This window comes from Orcinus orca, chromosome 18 (assembly GCF_937001465.1).
Source record: "Orcinus orca chromosome 18, mOrcOrc1.1, whole genome shotgun sequence".
In the NCBI taxonomy this organism is placed as follows: Eukaryota; Metazoa; Chordata; class Mammalia; order Artiodactyla; family Delphinidae; genus Orcinus; species Orcinus orca.
The window spans coordinates 22347581-22369443 of record NC_064576.1 but is presented as its reverse complement, the minus strand read 5'-3'; the positions used below and the strand labels follow the sequence as shown (position 1 = coordinate 22369443).

The following is a 21863-nucleotide window of genomic DNA, read 5'->3' as shown; positions in this document are numbered from 1 at the left end:
CTATTTTTCTCCAGCCAGAAGCTACCTGACATAAATGCAGTGGAGTCCATCAAAGATTCTTGAAAAGGTAAAACTTCAAAAGAGAACTGACAAAAAGTTTATGAAACTTCATTTTGCAGGTGGATTTTAAAAGGCTGAACAGGGGTTGGAGGTAATCCTCCCAAGATGCATCAAAAAGCTTAAACAGGTGAAGGGAAAACACTTCAATCTGAGATTAAAAAGGAATCATTGCTGCTGTCTTGGTTATTTAATGTTTTCTCCAATATAAATCATTTAAACTAATTCACATTTGGTTACTCCTGAAATTTACTGCTTTGGAATAAAAAGAGAGAGAGAGACAGAGTATCCACTGGCTTTGCTTTATTTCTGTCACTTTGTTGTTCTTGTTGTTTTTGTCATTATTCATATATATGATATGTGAAATTGTTAGCTTTCAGTTTTCCAAAACTCCTCCTTCTTTTCCCACCATTTTTCTTATCTGAACAATACAAAATATTGAAGCCAGTCTTTGCATTCACTTAGTTAATTAAACCATTTACCTTCAATTTCCATTTTTTTTTAAATGAAGAACTGAAATCAAGGATCAGTTAAAATAATCCTCATTCCTAATTTAAAAACTCTTATTGCCAAGGTTACAACCACAAATGTTTCTATCATAAATTTTTGCAACATCATATAATTAAATACCTATAAAATTCTGATTTATTGATGTAGCTTAATTCCAATACTCCTTACATCCTTGTTAAGGTAATATAGTTTATATTTCAAAACCTTTTAAACTTTTGGGGTGTTTGTCCCAGATGAGTAAAATGTGCTAGGCTAGAATTATTATAAATGCCAGTTTTACTTCCTTTTGAAATATTAGAAAATATAATTCACATTTTTTAATCAATCAGTTATCCTCTGCTGACATGTGTCTATTTTTGTAATGCATTACAATGATGTCTTGGAAAAGCTCATTTCAAACATTTATCATTATCAGGAAAAATCTCAGAAGGTCTTTCAGTCTCATAGTTGTTTAGCTATCATTAGATAAAAGGAAAAAAATGCTATATTTTCCCTTGGGTTTTTCCTTTCTTTTTGTTGCTATTGTTGATTGGGTTTTTTTCTTTTTGTGGCTTTAGGCATGGAGAACCTTGTTAATTTCAAAAAAGTACTGTTTGGTGAGTCAGGTGGCTCAAATGAAGTGACTCAAGGAAGTGAAAAATGTTCATGTTGTGTTTGATGCTTTTGAAATTTTCTATGTCAAGATGGTTTGCCCAAGGACATATTTTCTCACTTTCTGTAAGTTGTTTTGCCACACCCGCCAACTTATTGCTTAGACACATTTCTCTTTATGGTGCTTTTTCAAAATGCTTTGCCTAGTTTAGTTGAAGCTTGTAAACCTCTTGCATTTTTTAAAGCTATCACCTTTAACTTGATTTTATTTTAGAGTAAAAAACTGATATATCACTTGATATATTTCAGATGTTATTAAGTAAAAATTTGTGCTTCCCTCATGACCATATGAGCTCACTCATCTAATCACTGCACTTGGAAAAACAAGTGATTATCAAAGGAATTTTCTTTCTTCCTTTCTTCTTTTTTAAAAATTTACCCTTAAGAGATAAAAGTCAATTATCTTTTAAGTTTTTAACCTTTAACAAAGTATACTTTATTTCCTGTGGTAAGACACTGTTTTCTGTATTGTGCCTTTCATAGACATCATACATTTTTACTGTAGAGGAGAAAGTATAGCATTTATTTACTGCCTACTCTATGGCAGGTACCATGAATGATTTAAAATATATATTCTTATTAAATACTAAGGCCATCATATATTGTCTATTTAATAATTAGAAATCTAAGGTATTAAACATGTAAGCCAACTTTCCAAAGTCATAGAATTAGTGTCAGGGACAAATCTTTATTTCAAGTGTACATAATTGCCAAAAGTATATTATTTTCTTGGCTTTATATTATTACTGATATGGTTCAACCTATATAATACTAAGCATGAAATGACTACATAAATTCTCCTGAACTCCAAGACTCAAAGGGCGTAGGTACTTAGTGGTGATATAGAGAAGTGATGTTGTGCTTTGGTGAAGTAACTTTCTCAGCTTAGACAAAAACAAGAAACTGATTCTTCTCATTAAAATCTTACTTAAACATTTTCTTCTTATACCAAATCACCACAAAGAAGACACACATAAATATCAAGAAGATGCAGAAAAGAAAGCATTTGAATAAAGCAGAATTCAATTTCTATGTAAATAGACATTCTAGGGGCAATAAGTGAAGCAAGTACAGTGGACCTCACTTTCCATTGATTCTGTATTTGAGAATTCCCCTTTTCACTAAAATTTCTGTGTGACCTCGCCTTGCCAGATCAATACTCGTGGGATTAACATATTGGGATTGGGATTGACATATACAGTACTATGTATAAAATAGATAACCAACAGGAATCTACTGTATAGCACAGGGAACTATACTCAATTTTTTGTAATAACCTATAAGGGAAAAGAATTTGAAAAGGAATGTGTGTGTATATATATATATATATATAAAACTGAATCACTGCACTGTACACATGAAACTGACACAATATTGTAAATCAACTATACTCCAATTAAAAAAAAGTAAAAGTTAAAGACAGAAACAACAACAACAAAATACTCATAGTGTTTTCTGGTCATTTGGAGACATTTACACAATGGCAAAAGTTCAAATTACTCAACACATATTTACAGCTGATCTCAAACAAGATGATGGCTTACCTTCTTGCTTTAGCTCTCAAACTGTAAGCAAGTGTTCTTTTTGTGGTCTATTTAAGTGCCACAGTTCTTCCATTTTTGTGCTTTTTGTTGATTACTTCACTTTTTTAATTGCCCCAGGGGTGGTCTCAAAGTGCTGTCCATCGTCACTAAGTGCAGGAAAGATCTGATGTACCTTCTGGAGAAAATACATGTCTTAGATGAGCTACATTCAGGCATGAGTTATGGTGCTATTGGCTGTGAGTTCAGTGTTAATAAATCAACGCTATATTAAATAAGATGTCTTTAAAAGAAACAAACATAAAACAAATTTATGTGTTGATTTGTTGACAAAAATGTTAGGACTAGGAGCTTGCAGGAACCTAATTCTGTATTTCCCCTAGGCACAATGGTTCAGTATTCACTAATTCAGTTTTTGCAGAGACTTTATAGAACATGACTACTGGGAATAACAAAAATTTACTATAGTTGGCATTCTTCCAAAACATCAAGTGGGTAAATCTAGGTTTAAATGTACGATAATAAAGAACTAGAACTTTGAGATTATTCATCCTTTCAGTCCTCAAACAAGTGCATTCTATAATACAGTCTAAAAAGAGAAAATACTACACAAGTTTAAAAAAAAAAAAGGAAAATATAAATATCAGCAGAACTTGAAGGAGGAAAATTCCAAACCAGATCAGCAACTAAATAATGATATCATGACCTAATTACTCAGTGTCTTTTCCCTTTTCCCTTCTTTTCCCCCTCCTCCTCTATCCTTTTCCCCATCTCACAGCATCAGTATTTATCAGAACTTGTTGATTATTCCTTTATAATGTTCCTTTTTTAATACTTTGTCCTACTGTATATAAGTTAGTCTTTATTATTTCACACACATATTATTAAAATAGTTTCTTGCCTTAAATATTCAATTAAAAATCACCCATTATCTCTCCTCAAATTATTTGTTTACTGTGGGTAAGAAACTTAAATACCTTGAACATGTTTTTTGAGGACATACACAAAAATCAAATGTGTGCACATCTACATATTTGTAAAATGCCATCTTGTATATGTTACTCATTTGATAAGAAATCGTATGATTTATCAGTGTATGCAGAATGATCCCCAAATCAGTTGAATGTGTTTGTCAAGTGCAGAATAAATTGTGTCCTTGGTGATGATGAGCCAGATTCTCCAAATGGTTACCTAGGCTATATGGAAACTCCTATGTGGTACCATTGTGGGATGTCAGGAAGCCACAATTACCTGGAGGGGAGCCCTTTGCTGACAATAATAGAAACTAAACGAATGGCAACTGTGTTTTAAAATGAAAGATTAGAAACACTTGGGCAAAACCAGGTTTAGTTTAGATAATCTGTTATGAAATATTAACTAGAATATCTGAGTCAAAATTGAAAATTCAGTCCTTCATCAAGATATTTCATAATTTACTTCATATCTTCAAGTCCCTGCCTCCTGCAAATGGAAGCATTGCAAGAGAGAAAAACCTACTGTCATAAGATTTATACAAACCCCAAACTAAATAAAAGCCTAAGTGAAATATATTAGAAGTCCTGTTCCCATTGGCAGTAATTAGCCTGTTTGTCCATTTATCTCAGGGAGAGACAATGAATTTTGTGATTATTTATGACAGTCACATCTTACACGAACTATTGCAATTTTTCCATTTAATCTTTAAAGTAACTCAGTTAAACTTATATTCATTTTAAAGATTTGGAAACTCAGGTTTAGAGGTGTTAAGTGACATAGCTGGTAAGAGGAAAATTAATGGTTAAATTCAGCTTAGTCACTTCCACAGATCACAATTTACCAAACTTCTTTTCCAAAGTAGAAAGTAACATTTTTGAAGCCTAGTGGTATAGTGAAAAACCACATGACCCTCGACAATCCCACAGATGACAGCATATTATGGAAAACATGTACTTGAACTTATTTCATCCTTTGCTTTCAGAAGCAGGAATTATCATAGATTAAAAATGTGACCTGTATTGAATACTAAAACCTATTTTTCTTTATAATAGATAAACACAAAATATCAGTGCAGAGTGTTTTGTATCTACATTTATGTTACATACTTCTTAGGAAACTCTATAATCATTCATAAATCCTGGAACATTACTTAACTGCTTGGTAAAATCAAGGTTACTATTTCCTTTCCATGCTTGATACAGTTTTCACAGTTAAACATTGTGTAATTAGGATCCTGATTTTTTAAATAGATTTTTTTATGTAGTAAAACAAGCTCATGCAATCAAAATATAGGATGAAATAAACAGATATGATATTTTTCTGAGTATATTTTTAACATAAAATATTTCTCTAAGATGTCTGTTTTACTACTTGTAAAAAAGGAATAAAATAAGAAACATTTCTAATTATATTATTGGTTAGCCTATGCACAATATAAAACAGTAATTAAAAGTCAGAGACAGAAAAATGTAAAAATATGACCATGACTATTGGTCTTACTTATTCAAAATATTTTAAATGTTAATCTTTTGTTTCTTTCAAAATTATTTGTTTATATGTATATAATGTTCTATTAATGTTTTATATTTCATACCATCTGAATTTCACATCAGGAATTTGTATTCACTTCATACTTTCTTATATTCAAGTTGACATTCTTTAAATATACATATTAATTTAACAGTGTGATTTGGTAATACATAACTATTTACACTGTCTCATTTATCAGACAATCTGATCTCTACTCCATATCTATTTTTCCCAAATAAAATTCCTCATTATTTTTATAAGATTGGTGCTCTATTCAACACGTCATTGTTATAACAGTTGTTATTTACCATTAGGCTAAATGCACCTAACTTGTATATCACCTTTTATGATCTAGTCTCAAATCACATGGTGACTTACTTTTCTAGTGGAGGCCGTCACAAAGGCCCACTCAGATTCATGAGGAGAAGGCATAGATTCTTCACCTTGATAGGAAGGTGGTAAGATTCTTAAAATTCATGTGGAATATAGCCATTTTCAGAAAATACATTCTGCCGCAGCTGCCTTCCTACTAAATGGGACGACAGACACCCTTATTAATTACACCTGATCTCTAAGTGTTGTTGTTTTCTTGTTTTCCTTTTTTTGTTTTTCTGGGTTTTTTTAGTATGGTTCTTAGTTCCTAGCAGTTGGGCCATAGTATATTTTCTTCATTTGCTCTCTCCTAGCATTTTCATTTCTGTAGGCCTGTGATTTTCAAACCTGTATCCTAGTGAATTAAATTACTACATATTTGAAAGTTCAATACGACTATTTTAAAAACATTTTCAATCAGAGTATAATTCCCACGATTTTACTGTTCCATGTGATTTAATCAATTTTCAAGGATTTTTCCATATTTAGTATAATCCATAATCCACTAAAAATTGTTTTCTTAAAATTGCTGTCTGTGGTTTGACAAATGTGTGTACATTATATACAAAAAGCGTATGATTATTGATGGTAAATATATCTGAATGTATCATCTAACCAATCCCTTAGATCAACAGGTTATTAAAACAAAATATTAATATACTAAACTAGTTGCAAAATGTTGCCTAGCTAGTTAACAGAAGAAAAAGAAAGCATTAATTAAGCACCTATTTTTGTTAAAGGGTCTGTGCTGTAAGCTGTGAACATAAATAACGCATAAATACTATTTATTCCCTTCCTTCCTTCCTTCCTTCTGTCCTTCCTTCCTTCTGTCCTTCCTTTCTTCTTTCCTTCCTTCTTCCCTCCCTCCCTCTTTTCTCCTCTTTCTTTCTTTTCTTTCTTTCTCTCATTCCTTCTTTCTTCATTCATTCATTCATTCAACAAGTATTTCTCTACTGCATACTATTTGCCAGGTGCTCTCCTGGACACTCAGAGTATAGCAATGGATAATATACACAATATTCTCTGTTCAAAGGGAGTGTATACATTTTAATAAATTAGAAAAAATACATATATACAGATTTTTTCATGATAAGTGCCATGAGGTAAATGGAGTAATATAAAACAGAAGATAAGGGGAAGCAATAGGGTGTGGGGGGACAATGGAGATTTTTATCCCTATGAACCTTATGTTCTTATGGGAACAAACACATGATCGACAATTTTTGTGTAGTATGGTTGGTGTAGGTATATTTGGTTTGTCACAGAAGCATATGAAACAAAGAGCTAATTATGCTGTTTTATATGTTAACTTTTGTCAGTTTCAATGTATTTATCTGTAAAATAATATATCTATCCTAACTTTCCATAATAATATTCCATCTCAAATATATATGTGACTAATTATAAAATAATTATTTGTTATTTAAGTTCTTAAAATGCAAAGTCTTAAGTACCAATGTCTTTGATACCAGGGTTTTTTGCAAGGTAGCTTAAAATAATCAGCACTTTACAGTTTTTAAAAATGCTAGATTATATTTTATTTAGTAGCAAGGAATTGTATCACAATACAACATTTTCTATTGCTTACTAGAAATAAAGTCATTCTGAATTTCCAATTGCACTTAATACTAACATCTAAAATCATTTCCTGAATATTAAACCAGTTCTTTTCTAAAGGCAGTAGTATACTATGTACTAGAAAAAAATGAATTTTTATTCTGTCACCCCTCTTTGGAAGATTTTCTTATACTAGAAAAAACAAGCAATCATAAATATAATTTTCTATGAGCATAATGTAGGTGATAATTTGTAAGCACCTTTGAAATTTTTCTTCAAATTTGTCTGTTGATTATACTCTCATTTGTATGACATTGCTATGTGAAATTATTTTTATATATACTTTTATAATAATAAAACTTTAAACAAAAGTAGTAAATTAACATAAGTACTGATATATAAAAAGGTAATTCTCAGTCTGTGCATACATGAGAAAAATTGTTTATTAATGCTTTCTTTGCAGATTATAGTTGAATAGATAATAAAAATTAATAATATATTTCCTTCTAGTTCTGCTGGTGAAACAAAGTATTTATAATGAATCTACTGTGATGCATTAAATGTGCAGCACTGGTGCTATTTTAGATAAGTTAGCCTAGATCTATTTTGATAATTTATATTAAACATCTATTTATTCTCGGTTCTCTTCATTGTGTTATACATAATTGACTAAAGAGAAGGACTAGTTCACTGCTTGCAGAAGGAAAAACTATTGTTTGGAAACTTGAATCATGAAAGGAAAAATATTTGGACAAACGATAAATGCGTATAGGGACTTTACAAAATTTATGTACACGATTCATTTATCTAATAATTCCATACATGCTTTTTTATTTATAAAAATTCCAAACCAATATATTTTGAGGCAAAGCCTTTTGAACAGTCACAAATAGTTGTTTCATGTTCTCTATGTTTAAGCCCTGAGGGAAATACAGAAAGATACATATTTTTTTCCTTTTAAGATATGAATTCTCCAGTTAAGGTAAGGCATAGTACAATTTTTAGCAAGCCTTTTAAAGTTAGCAGGATCTGCAAAGAGTCAAGTTTTGGGAAAGTCACTTCACTTCTCTGAATTTTTGTTTTCTCATCTATAAAATGGGGATAATAATCATAACTATTTTACAGTGCAATGGAAGTAAATTGATAATCACTATGCCTAATACTTAATAATAGCTTAAAAAGTGTTTTATGTTATAAGCCATTGTTGTTGTTAGTAACACTGGATGCTCTACAGTCCAAAACAAATTTAAATTTAGCATAACAATGCAATTTTTCTGTAAGAGGCAGAGAAGATGGCTATCAAATATTGAGTGTTAACTGTGTTTTAAAATATAACCCACTGAGGAGTCAATTGGAAATGTCATTTTACATTAAGCACAAGTATTTGCAGTGATAATGATTGTGATTATTTGGCCTAAGAATCAAACCAAAGATGGCTTTTAATCTAGAAAGAAATGAAACATTTTTGGAGATTATTCTCTTTATCTATTATTACTCCTTGACCATATTGTATGTATTTGCATGTTGGAGGATAAAAAGAAAAGAAAAATGGTTGAAAAGGGACAGAGTAAAGATGATTGTTCTTACATATATTTAGAAAACACTGGTTCAGGAAGGAACAGACTGATATACAGAGATGTAAGTAGTATGGACTCAATGACTTTTCACTTCAGGAAAATCAGTAGTTAAACCATTTTTTTTCTCTCTGTATGGAAAGGCATTTTTCAACTTGTCTAATTGATTAACATCCTGAAAATAATGGAACTACATAAGCTCCAACTTTCTACTTCTGTAGAAAAGCTGGCTAAAGTTACTATGGCATAAACATTTTTTGCCTGGCAGTTTATTGCACTCCATGGGCCCTTTGAAACAATGAAATCATGACAAAGATGTAAAATAATGGAAGGACAGTTTGTTCAGTTTATAAATCTATGTAAATTACATAAATAGCAATGCTTTTCAAACCTTGTATTTATGAATCAACTGGAGAGGATGCTCAAATGCACTAGGGGTAAAATGTACTTCCCTGGTGGCGCAGTGGTTGAGACTCGACGCTCCCAATGTAGGGGGCCCAGGTTCGATCCCTGGTCTAGGGAACTAGATTCCACATGCATGCCACAACTAAGAGTTCTCATGCCACAACTAAGGAGCTCATGTGCTGCAACTAAGGGGCCCACCTGCCACAACTAAGACCTGGCACAACCAAATAAATAAATATTAAAATAAATAAATAAATAAAATGCAGTAGGTATGGTTTGGGACCTGAAACATGTGCATTTCTTACAAGTTCCCAGTTGGTGTGGATGCTGCAGGTCTGTGAACCAATATTTTGATCAGCAAAACTTAGAAGATACCATCAAGAAGTAGAATCAGATTAGTCTGAGCCCCAGTATTCTTTTCATGTTTAAATACTTAGAATAAATGTATTCTTACTTTATTCTCATATTCTCTTTTTTTAATCATTTACATTGGTTTTTTTTTTAGTTTTTGTATTTCTTAATTAAAAAAAAAAAGTAACCTAAAGTTGGTAACCTCCTGGGTTGCTAAAGATAATGGTAAGTGAACCACGTTACCAAGCACATTAACCAAGCACATCAACCAAGTGTATTTTAGAGTAAAAGTTATATGTAGCTGCCTCAAACACATTTTGGAATAAGCAGAACCTTATGTAATAAATAGAGTTACTTGCTGCATTTTTAAATAATTCAAATACACGTTTCCACTCTATTTTAAGAAAATCTGTGGTGATGTTTTAAATCCTACTAATTGACAGAGTTTGGAAGAATCAATGATACAGCTGAGCTGGAATTTGAGGAAAGACCATAAAAATAAGCAGTTATGTCCAGAAGAAGCTAATCTATAACATGAATGCTTGGTCATGGTTTCCAGACATTTCAGTTCTAGGTCTTCTGCCAAATAGGCAATTGACAGTAGGGTTGTTTAGGTGGTATTTTTTCTTATTTTAGGACAAGGAAGCCTAGGCTTAAATACATTAAATTATTTTTCCAAGTTCCCAAAGCTAGAAAGAACAAAGTTAGGATTCAAATCCAGGTTGCCTAATTCCAAGTCCCTCATTCTTTTGACAAATGTACCTGAGTTTATTAGAGAGACTTCCGATACACTGATGCATTGAATTAGGCATTGGTAGCTTCCAATCTGATTTCTGTGAATAATTTGGGGCCAAAGTTTGTGCTTGTTTTAGGTATATTTCCTAAAGTTCCACCTTCTGACACAACTCTTTATTTCTCTTAATTTGTGACCATTTGAATAATATAATTTATTTTTTACCAAAGCATTTTAATTTTATAGCCCTTTTATTGCATCCCACATCAAATCTTGGTAAATTTAACATTGGTTAGTAAATATTTGTTTTCAATTTTGTCTTCACAAGCAATGTATATAATAATACATTTCCCTGAATTCTTGATCTCCTTTTGTACTATCCATAACAAATCAGTATTAACAAAGATAACTTTTAACTTCAAATGAAGTGAAAATTTAAAATAAATTCATTTTCTTTATATTTCATAATGCATCAGAACATTTTTGGAGTATTTAAAGACAATAACAATTCTAAGAATATTTTATCCCCCTTAGGTAATATATATGTATTTCATATATCTCAAAGTAACATAATAGTTTGCCTTCTCCTTTTATATCACATTAACAGTAATTGAATCAGAAATATGAATATTAAAATTCCACCCATTTGTCAGTGTTCACAGTGATGGATTTTCCCCTTCCTCTCACAATGTAGAAACTTAGTGAAAAAGAAACTTTGTTGCAATGCAACAGAGCTCTACTTTTTTTTTTTCCATTTGTTCAAAAGGGATTTTATTCAAAGATCTCATTCTCTAATGAGGAAAGGAAGAATATAATAGTCATTTCCCACATATCTGACCCAGAGGATTAAAAAGTTGATCTTTAGTGTGCAGTCAGGAAAAGAAAAAAAAAAAAATCTGTAGTCATTAGCAAAGCCAAAACCATTCGTAATTCATGCGTTTTTACATTGTAATTGGAGTCGTGACCTTAGCAAAAAGTCAGAGATAAATTATTGACTTTCATCCATGGAAAATGTTGGCTTCTAATACAGAAATTTCTAAGTAAGTATCGGCTATCTTCAAATGCCCGTTTTCTCTAGCAGCGGCATTAGCCCTGCTAGAAGTGTGCCTTAATGTGGTCTAATTGACAGTCTGAATGTGAGGCCCGGAAACCTCATCGCCCCTTATGCTAACCATCAGGGCCGCTGTCCCTGGACAGAGAATAGTTGACGGTTTCAATTACACCAGGATCATAAGATCATTGGCTGGTTACTTTTCAAATGATCACGACCACGTTTCCAAAGGTTCATTCTTGTCATTTTATATGGGAAGTCATCACTTACATATGAGAATAAGACAAGAAAGAACTTAGTATTTTTATGAAGCTAACGTATCTCTAGAGAAATTAAGAACTTGATGAACTTATATCATGTGAGAAAACAGGAATCACATAAGTTATCATTGTCTGTTTGGGGCAGCCCACAATTATATTTGATTAGGAAAACATATTTTAACCATAGTAAAATTTTCATTTTTACTGTATCCACCCTATTTGTATATCTACATATGAATAAAAAAATTAGTTTTTAAGAAGGCAGCTTTTTCAAAGGTAGTAATCTCTTTATACGTAAATTAAGATACTTTAAAATTTTCTATATTATTGGATATATACATATAAATTAAACCCTAAAATTAAAAATTTAAACATAAGGTTTGAAAAATTTATGAGAAACATTTTAAAATAACCTTCATATTCTCTTTTTAGTTCAGTCTTTTTATCATATTATATTGGCAAAATTTTTTATATTGTTTTAATTAAGTATTGCAGGTTTTCTTAGTCATCACCAACAGGTAGTAAGGGAAATCTCACTTTGTATATGGGGAGAGGGGTCAATAATTTGTTTATTTCATATGATGAATCTCTTTATAAAATACAAGTAATATATTTCTAGTTGAAAAAACATATATCACAGTCTAAATTTAGAGTGCCATCTAGTGATGAATAAGAGTTCCATCAGCTATAGAATTTAGGAAATATTACTGCTTGTATAATGTTAACTTTAGTATAGATTTCTGTTTTAACCTGGGCAATATGGTTTAGCATATTCAATATTAATCTAGTGGACAACATGATAATTTAATGAACTCTATTTAAATTGGGAGACATTTTAATTTAAAAATGATTTAAAATGCATGCAATATGTTTAAACTTAGCAACAGAGAAATTATTTTCATGTAGATTAAGAATGAAATAGATTGCACTGGCATTTACACTAAAATATTTGCAGTTAATTAACACTCACTGATCATACTCAAGGTTACAAAAGGTCCCCCAAAAATGTTTGTTGATGGATTAAATCAGAGAACAAATAAAGAATGTTTTAGAACATATTATTTCAAATGTCTGTATAAAGCAGTAACAATGACAATTTTAAAAATAAAACTATTTTACAAAATTGGTCAGCTTTGAGTATTTTCTCCTTTTACTGAGTGATTGATTTTTTTCTAGAGTATTAAGTCTTTGAAATTAAACATAATAATTTATGAAAAGGAAAGCAAGGAACATAAAAGTTGGCAAAGGAAAGGAAAGATAAGGAAAGGAAGAAAGCGGAAATAAGAATGAAATAAAGACTAAGGAAGAGAGAGCAGGAAAGGCAGGGAAGGCAATACAGCTTTATTATCTGCTCTGTGACAGCTATTGTAACAGATGCTATAACACATATAACTCTATTTCTTTCCACCTCTTTTAGTAGGAGGGCAACTGAGACTTGGTTAGGTCAAGTAACCTACTCAACTGCTTCAAAATTTTATTTTTTATATTAATCTGATTATTCTTTGCAAGTGTTAAATATTGTTCACCTTCAAAATCTACACCATAAATGTTTTAACAAAGCAGTTGTAACAACGCTTTGCAAGTTTTACTTATTTAGAGATCTAGATTAGTTTCCAGAAGATCTACATTCAGATCATAAGCTTATTATTTATTTACTTTTCATGGGATTTTGGCAATTTACTAAAGCATTTGGGAAAAATAACAAAGGTGAGAATTTTCATTGAGGTCTACTTCAGATCTAGTTTACTATATTAAATTAGTATTTAAGCTCATTCATTGTGGTATGGCTGGCCTTATGTTGCTTGCTTATGATATTTATCCACAAACAAAATGATTCTTTTGCTATAGATTAAAATCAACGAACAAACCAAAGAAACCAAAAAGCAGGTAAATCACCCCGAAAGAGTCAGGACTGGTTTGCCTTTAAGCTATAGCATCCTCCAGTAACCAGTGTCTTCCCTTTATAATCGCTCAAGTTATTATGGGGAAAAGAACAGCAGGTTTCAGAGGACTTCTATGGTTCTAAGGGACTCTGGGGCCCCTTGATCCCACTTGACCCAGTAGCTGTGTTCTAAATCAGTATTCTGCCATAATCACTGAATTTAATGCTCTCCAATTATACTCATTCATGGATTCTGTTCAATGTAGAAGGCATTCTTCTTAACCAAATTAACATTTTTTAAATGACATGGATTCACATTATGTCCTAAATGAAAAAATAATCTTCTCTTTTATTTTTAAAGAGTTGCTTTATCTGACCAAGTTTCTGAAAGAATAATATAGTTGATGCTTTCAGGGCAGTTTCTTGAAGGGTACTGATATGGGATCTATTATATGACAGAAAAATGGCTTCAACTCCTATCAAGCCAAATAGCATTGTTCTAATTTAGTATCAACTTCAATGTGATGATATTTCTCTGGAGATTTGCCAATAACCTGCTGTCATCATAGGAAGCGACTTTGGCTCAGGCATTTAGTCAGGAAGCAAGTCACAGGGGACATTCCCAAATGAGCAAGGCAGTCTCTGCCTTCAAGGATATGGAGAATTTTCTGTAGACTATTAGTTTGTTCATTTCACCTTGAGAAAAGGAAAAAGGAAGGTCATGCTAAATATGTTTTGTCTTAGAATGCACTGTTTTCAGTAAATGAATCAGGGATAGCTTGTAACTGTCAGTAAAAATTGGACTTGAGCAAATTTTATTCCCTAGCAATAGTTGATATTTGCTGTCTTTCAGTTCTCATTTCTAACTCTAATTTCCTTTTGGAAAATCACTGCTTCCCAATTTCTGTAACCCTGATAGAGTTATAAATCTTGATGCCTATCCTTACAGTACACAACCTTAGGGGAGTCCCCAGAAGGTTCTTCTATTGGACCAACGTTTTTCCAACCTTTTCCTCCACTTCCAGGACATAATTAACACTTAGTCAATCAGATGCTCTAGCTAGGGATCTTAAACGTCTACCGCGTAACTGTGAACAGAAAAAAGGAAATGGCTTTGACTTCATTCCTTGCAAACAAGAAACTCTGAACAAGCTTTCCCTCTCAACTGCATGATCATGACTCCTTACTAATCACACAGTTGGGGGTTTTTAAATTAATTAATTATTTATTTTTGGCTGTATTGTGTCTTCATTGCAGTGCATGGGCTTCTCATCATGGTGGCTTCTCTTGTTATGGAGCACTGGCTCTAGGAGCATGGGCTTCAGTAGTTGTGGCTCGAAGGCTGTAGGGCACCGGCTCAGCAGTTGTGGCACATGGGCTTAGTTGCTCCACAGCATGTGGGATCTTCCTGGCCCAGGGCTCGAACCTGTGTCCTCTGCATTGTCAGGCAGATTCTTAACCACTGCGCCACCAGAGAAGTCCCAGTAATCACACAGTTTTAACATGAGCATTGAGACTTGGGAATGAATATTTAATCAGAAAATAACTCACTAGAACCTATGGAACCTCACTTTGAATAATTTGTAGAGTTCCTGGAAGCAGGCGATACACCTTCTAAGGGAAGGGAGTGGATATTAACAAGAAAGCTATTTTCAGAGAGGTAGTTTTAACAATTGCCTGCCAAATATTTCTGACTTCCAGACTCCAGAAATATGATATTATTATTGTACTCCTTGGCCCCTTTAGAGTTGAATGGAGCCTTGTGACTAAGTAAGACTGAGTGTGAGCAGAAGAGATATGTGCCATTTCTGGGCCACAGTATTTAATTGCTAATGCAAGATCCTCCAGGACATACTTTGCCTGTCACTTAGTAACCAGCAAAGCTAAAATGGTAGCTCTTCTGTCAATTCAGGTCCCTCAGGGACTGTGTTGAGCAGTGATCTGACACCCCATGAAGGATGTGTTAACTGGGTGAGGAGTAATCTTTTGCTGTTTTGGCTACTGAGATTTAGGGGTTGGTATTTCAATATAAAACATCGTAACATAAAACAGCATATCCTGACAAAAACAATCAGCTATATTCACTAATAACGTATGTCAGGGCCTCAGCCGAGCTGGAGAGAAAGACATGAGTTGTCAGCTGTCAATTAAAACAACAAGCCAAAATGAGAGTAACAGTCAAGCCTTTAATCACTTACTGTGATATTTTAAGCAGGAGGTTAAACCAAAGAAAGCACGACTCCTCCTCTTCCATTTTCCCCCTGCTGAAGGTCCGTTGGATTAGCCCAGTCATGGGCATGACATCACCAGTGAGGGAGCCTGGAACAAAAGGTTCCTATAGTTTTATGAACCCAGGGGCCAGGGGCGAGGGAGAGGGAATGTCTAAGAGTGGAAAAGTACTGAGAACTGAGTCAGAATGGAGAAAAGTGTCTTCAAGTTTTCCCTCCCCTCTCCCCTTGTTAGAAGGCCTCAGCAGAGGCACCTGAGGAAGTTGTTGGCCAAAGGCCCCAGATTAAGAGGCTTCTGATTAATGCAACTGGGTTAAGAACGCAGATATGCATGAGAGTACGGCCCCCCAGGAGGTCTGAGTCCTTGACTGCACCTCCCTTCAGAGACTGCAGTGCACTGACTGTGCAACAAGCCAGTGTGGGGAGGGCAGCTTTCCTCTACGATGCTGCCGGGTGAAGACTTTGTAATGATCTATAGTTAGGTCTGAAAAAAATCACTCACAGGATTTTTGGCCAGGAGCCAAACGCTTCAATATATACTTACAAGACCAAGAATGTATCTGCTTTGACGGTAGAATTAGGGAATTGATAATCATTATTATTTTTTAATGATCAGAAATTTTTTTTAACTGATCAACTTATTTCAGTTATCTATGGCTGTGTAACAAAGTGCCCCAAAAACTTGTGGCATAAACAGTCATTTTAATTTGCTCACAGTTTGAGGTTAAGGAATTTGGAAAGGGCTAACCTGAGTAGTTTATCTGTGATCCTTTTGGTATCAGCTGGAGTAGTTGTGACTGAAGGATGCCTTCCAAGACGGCTTCTCCATTCACATATCTGTTGCCTCAGTATTTGTTAGTCTCTCTTCTCTCTCTGTAAATTAAATCCCATAGTTATGATGTCTCATCTTCCAGGGTCTTTGTATATGCTGGGATTTCTAAGGTTTCTCACAACTTGGTGATCCCAGGGTAGTTACATTTCTTTTATGGTGGTTGGCTTTCAAGAGAGAGGAAGTAGAAGTTAACAGGTGAGTTAAGGAGGACGCCTAGAACTAACACAGAATCACGCCTGCCCTTTTTTTTTTTTTTTTTTGTCAGTACAGTCACAGAACCCACCCAGTTTTAAGTGGTTAGAAAATTAAGCTCTATCTCTTGCTGGAGGAATGGCACATCACATTGTAGCAGCACATATGGAATGGGAGATACTGTTGTGGTTACCTTTGGAAATCAAATCTGCCGTGCATCCCATGTTGGTGGGTTTAGGAAGACTGGAATCCTAAGTAGCTCAAAGAACATCTGTAGCAAAGCATTTATATTTCCTAAGAGCAAAAATATATACAAATTACCATAATGCAACATATACATATAATATGTTGTGTAAGAAAAAGTAGGATGAAATGTTTCTTTTAAGGGATAATGTTTATTTCAAAGGGAGGCTTTATTTTAGTTTTCTATTGCTTCTATAACAAATTCCCACAAACTCAGGGACCAATAACATCTCCTATTTTTTTATCTCACAGGTCTACAGCTCAGAAGTCCAGGTGGGTTTAGTTGGTTTCTCTGCTCCAGGTATTATAAAGCCAAAACCAAATTAACCACAGGTCGGGGTTTCCTATTAGAGGTTGAGGAAGGATCTGTTTCTAAGCTCATGCAGGTTTTTCACTGAATTCAGTTTTTTTGTAGTTGTCAGATTGAAGTCCCTGTTTCCTTGCAGGCAGTTATTTGGGACCAGGTTTTGCTCCTAGAGGCCACACATGTTCCTTATACTTTCTATGGGGATCCCTCCAGCAACAAGGAATTGAGTCATTGTGATTTCAATCCCTCTGACTTATTCTTGTGCCATCTCTCTCCAATTCCAGGTGGAGACGTGCTTATCTTTTAAGGGCTCATGTTATCATAGTGTACCCACCCAAATAATCCAGAATAATCTATTTTAAGGTCTGTAAACATTAAGTGCATTTGTAAAACCCTTTTGCCATGTAGCATAACATATTCTTAGGTTGCAGGGATTAGGGCATGGATATACTGGGTGGGCCAAAAAGTTCGTTTGGGTTTTTCCATAACATCTTACGGAAAAGCCTGAACGAAATTTTTGGCCAACCCAATACTTAGGGGGATATTCTATCTATCACAGAAAAAACAAAAACACATTTGATTGTGTTTTGACAGATGAAGAGGATATTTTAGTGCTATAGAAGTTGAAGATATGGCAGAATGTGGACTGTCTTGAATTTATGTAAGGAAATTTGAACTAAATCTGTTTTTACTAGAGTTATAAGAATGGTATTGGAGCAGAAAATAATATGATTTTCTTTGTATTTTTCACAGATAAATTTACTGCAGATGTGGAAGAATCTTTAGAGGAAACTGATTCAAGGTTTAAATATCAGGAAGAAATAATAATATTATATATTTTGGCTTACTCCTAAGATTGAGAACAGAAAAAGAGAACAATTTCAAGGGGGTAGGAATGAAAGTATTTGGTGATCAACTTTTTCTTAGTTATAAAAGGATCTTGATTGACATATGTTTTGCAAGTTTACCTAAAAAGATGGGGAGGACATGGAAAAATTTGGTTTGAAATTTTTATAATATTATAATTTCAATTTGGTTGAAATTATGATTTTGAGATGTGGTTAGGCTATCTTTAAAGAAATATCCTTGAGGTAACCAGATGTATTAATAGGTCATAAGTTCAAGAGAGAGATAAAATATGCAGAGGTACTTGTGGTTTTCTATTGCCTTTTAAATAATATAAATAATAATTATATTTAGAAGACCCATGTCTTCTAGAAGTTTACAAGGACACCTTGGAAAGCATTTTCCACCTTGTCTTCGTCCATTTGGGTTACTATAAAGAAATACCACAGACTGGATAGCTTATAAACCACGGGAATTATTTTCTCACAGTTCTAGAGGGTGAAAAATCCAAGATCAAGGTGGCAGATTGGCAGGGTGAGGGCCCTCTTCCTGGTTCACAGCCAGCACATTTCCACTGAGTCCTCACAAGGTGGAAGGGGCAAGGGAAATCTGTAGGATATTTTTATTTAAAGCACTAATCCCATTTATGAGAGCTCCACCCTCATGACCTAATAGGCTCCCAAGGGCCTCACCTACCATTACCATCACCTTTGGGGGTTAGGATTTCAAGGAATGAATTTTCAGGAGCCCTGAATATTCAGACCTTAGCACATCTTTCCCCATAACATCCCCTCAGTGGCATATTATATACTTTTTCTTACTATAATAATTGTTTTTCTTCCAATTGGCTGTTGTTAATAATGCTTGAGCAAAAGCATATCTTCATGTTTTTATAATTTATCTTTTTAGCATTTAAATCCTCTTCTTAACTGGCAACTAAGATTTAGGTTACCAAATCAACGATGTCTCTAGATGTCTTATTTTGCAGCATAAATGGAACTTGTTGTCTATTGGAACTTATTCCAAAATGGAAATAGCACTGTTAAGTGGGATGAGGCTAGATCTGAAATAAATTTTGATATCTATACTTAGGAACACACACACACACACACACACACACACACACACACACATACACACCTTACTTGAGTTTAAAATTATGAAGAGGTAGTAAAAAGAAGTCACAGAAGTAATGAAAAGCCAAATATATTTATGTGGTCAATAGAATTTTGCAGAGGGGAAATTATTTTAACCCTTTTAGCCTACTCAAACTGTCCTCTGACATCAAGGTTATTCTGGCATAGATGCTCAAAAGGAAATGTCCTAAAGGAGGCTGTTGCACTTTTATAACTAATACCATTGTATCCATGTCCCGTTATTCTTCTTGCTTGTTTCCATATTTGTGGAACAATTATTTTACGACTTTGTTAAACTTTTCCACAAGACTTTCTTTTAGAAAAGAGTATACCGAATAGAAATATGGTCTATGTTCTAAGACCTGATATATATATATATCTACATAAATAAAGATCTAAGCCATTATTGTATAGTTTTATGCCAGATAACAGATAAATTAAAGCATGGATTATTATGGTAATGAATTGTATAGTGGGACATTTGATTTCTTTTTATCATTGTTTAGGTTTGGTGAATTCTAGTTTTATTTTGATTTGTTTTATTTCTGGGTTTTTTTATGTTTTTGTTTTTGAGAATTACTATTTTGCAATGTGAAGAATTTCAGAAAGACTTATGAAGTTTATAAATAACAATAAATAACTTGAATTAATATTAGAATTAATAAAGTTAATATTTGTAAAACTGGGACTTAATAGATAAAGTCTCTAGGGGCCCAGAAAAAAAACAATGTGGGCATCATCTACTGATAAACCCATTATTGTTTACACTGCTATTTGCTAAATGTCTCCAAATCTTAGGGACACCTAGAACAGACCTTGGCCTTGGTATACAGCCTGGTAATTGCATGAAAACTGTTGTAATATGCTTATATTGATTAATAACAATTATATAGCATAGAATAATATCAATTTTTGACACATTGCATGGCCTTCCTATTGGTTTTCACATAATGCCATCTAATTTTGACTGCAGATTTGTAATTATTGATCAAATGTTGATTGATTCTGTATCCACCTCCAAAATTTTCTGACATTTTTTTTCTATAATAGTAGGGTCTATTTTTGCATTTTTGCTCCCATTTCCTTAAAAAAAAAAAAAAAAGGTTAAAAACCAGGTACCTCATTTTTGTTAACCAGGTAATCCTGCTTCCTGTCCTCATTCTTTGAATGAACTCCATTTATTTAATGAAGTAGTTTCTTAATCTCCTGCAAAAAAGAAAGAACAGAGGCAGAACTTGAATTATATTGATGTATTAATGTCACACTTGACATATGACAGTTTATTTGGTTTACAAATGGATACAAATAATAATATCAAAATGCAGAGTATGGGCTTCCCTGGTAGCGCAGTGGTTGAGAGTCTGCCTGCCGATGCAGAGGACACGGGTTCGTGCCCCAGTCCGGGAAGATCCCACATGCTGTGGAGCGGCTGGGCCCGTGAGCCATGGCCACTGAGCCTGTGTGTCCGGAGCCTGTGCTCGGCAATGGGAGAGGCCACAGCAGTGAGAGGCCCGCGTACCAAAAAAAAAAAAAAAAAAAAAAGCAGAATTGGCTATTATTTATACTGAACAACAGTGTTATTTAGAAGTTACGAAAAAAATCAATATGTTACTTGGAATTCAGTAGAATACATTAAATCTCTTTTTGTTTATTTTGGCAATAAAAGGTAGATTGCAGAAGATAAAAAACCCTGCAGTCAAACACTAATCCACTTCCTATCTAAACTTATACATATGCATTTACATAGGCACACAAATCAGTCACACATGTAAGATATCTAATGATTTTCTGTTGCTGAAAAGCTAGAATCTTATTTATTTCATAGAACATCAGAGCTGAGGGAACCTTAAACATTACATCACTGGAGCGGGTCTTTTCATTGCCAAGGTCATAGAGTGAAAGCGATTTAAAGTAGAGTCAATTCATCTTCCAAGCCCAGTTTCCATTTTATAAGAACAGTTTGTCCCATCTATCTAGAAAACTCAAAGAGTATAATAAAAGCACATTTCTAAAATCCCAAGATCATTTTAAGGGATAATGCCCTCTCCCACCTTCACGTTCCAGAAGCTTGTTATCCTATTTTTGATCCTCAACATATTAGAGGCTTTGCTAATGGCTCTTTCTGGTGTTGAATCATCCAACACAAGAAAGTTTCTCCCTTTAGTGTGTGAAGAACCTAGAATGAGTTTGGAAACTTAAATTCATTTGATAAAAGTAACACTTATATTTTTAATATTTTTAGTATAGACAAATATATCTATATTTAATTTAGAGGGATATGGTTAGAAGAAAAACGTCCTTATTTTCTATCTATATTCCTAGAATGGAAACCACCAATACAAATCGCTGAATCATGTAGTACTATAGGAAAACAAATGATGAATGAACTCAGGCTCCATTTAAGAGTATTATACTTAAAACAAATCTAAGTCCACAACATTTTTAAATTCCTTCATAATATATTTTGAAGTTAAGAAAATTTTGTCAGATGAGCTCTATTTTCAATCACTCTAGAATTTATTACTCCTTAATTTATTAGTTTATTCAACACATATTTTTTAGTGCCTTCTATGTGCCTGACACTTTTATAGGTTATTTTATCTATTGAACAGAACAAATAAACTCTTTCC

The 21863-nt window shown here is 33.4% G+C and overlaps 1 long non-coding RNA gene across 1 annotated transcript; it reads right to left on the bottom strand.

The window, feature by feature from the left end:
* Positions 1-2818: 2818 nt before the first annotated feature.
* Positions 2819-16997, bottom strand: LOC125961904 (uncharacterized). The gene is made up of 4 exons (XR_007473008.1): positions 16895-16997; positions 16426-16548; positions 15648-15768; positions 2819-2934 (listed from the first exon to the last, which is right to left on the bottom strand). It is a non-coding gene; the product is annotated as an uncharacterized LOC125961904 (long non-coding RNA).
* Positions 16998-21863: the final 4866 nt, after the last annotated feature.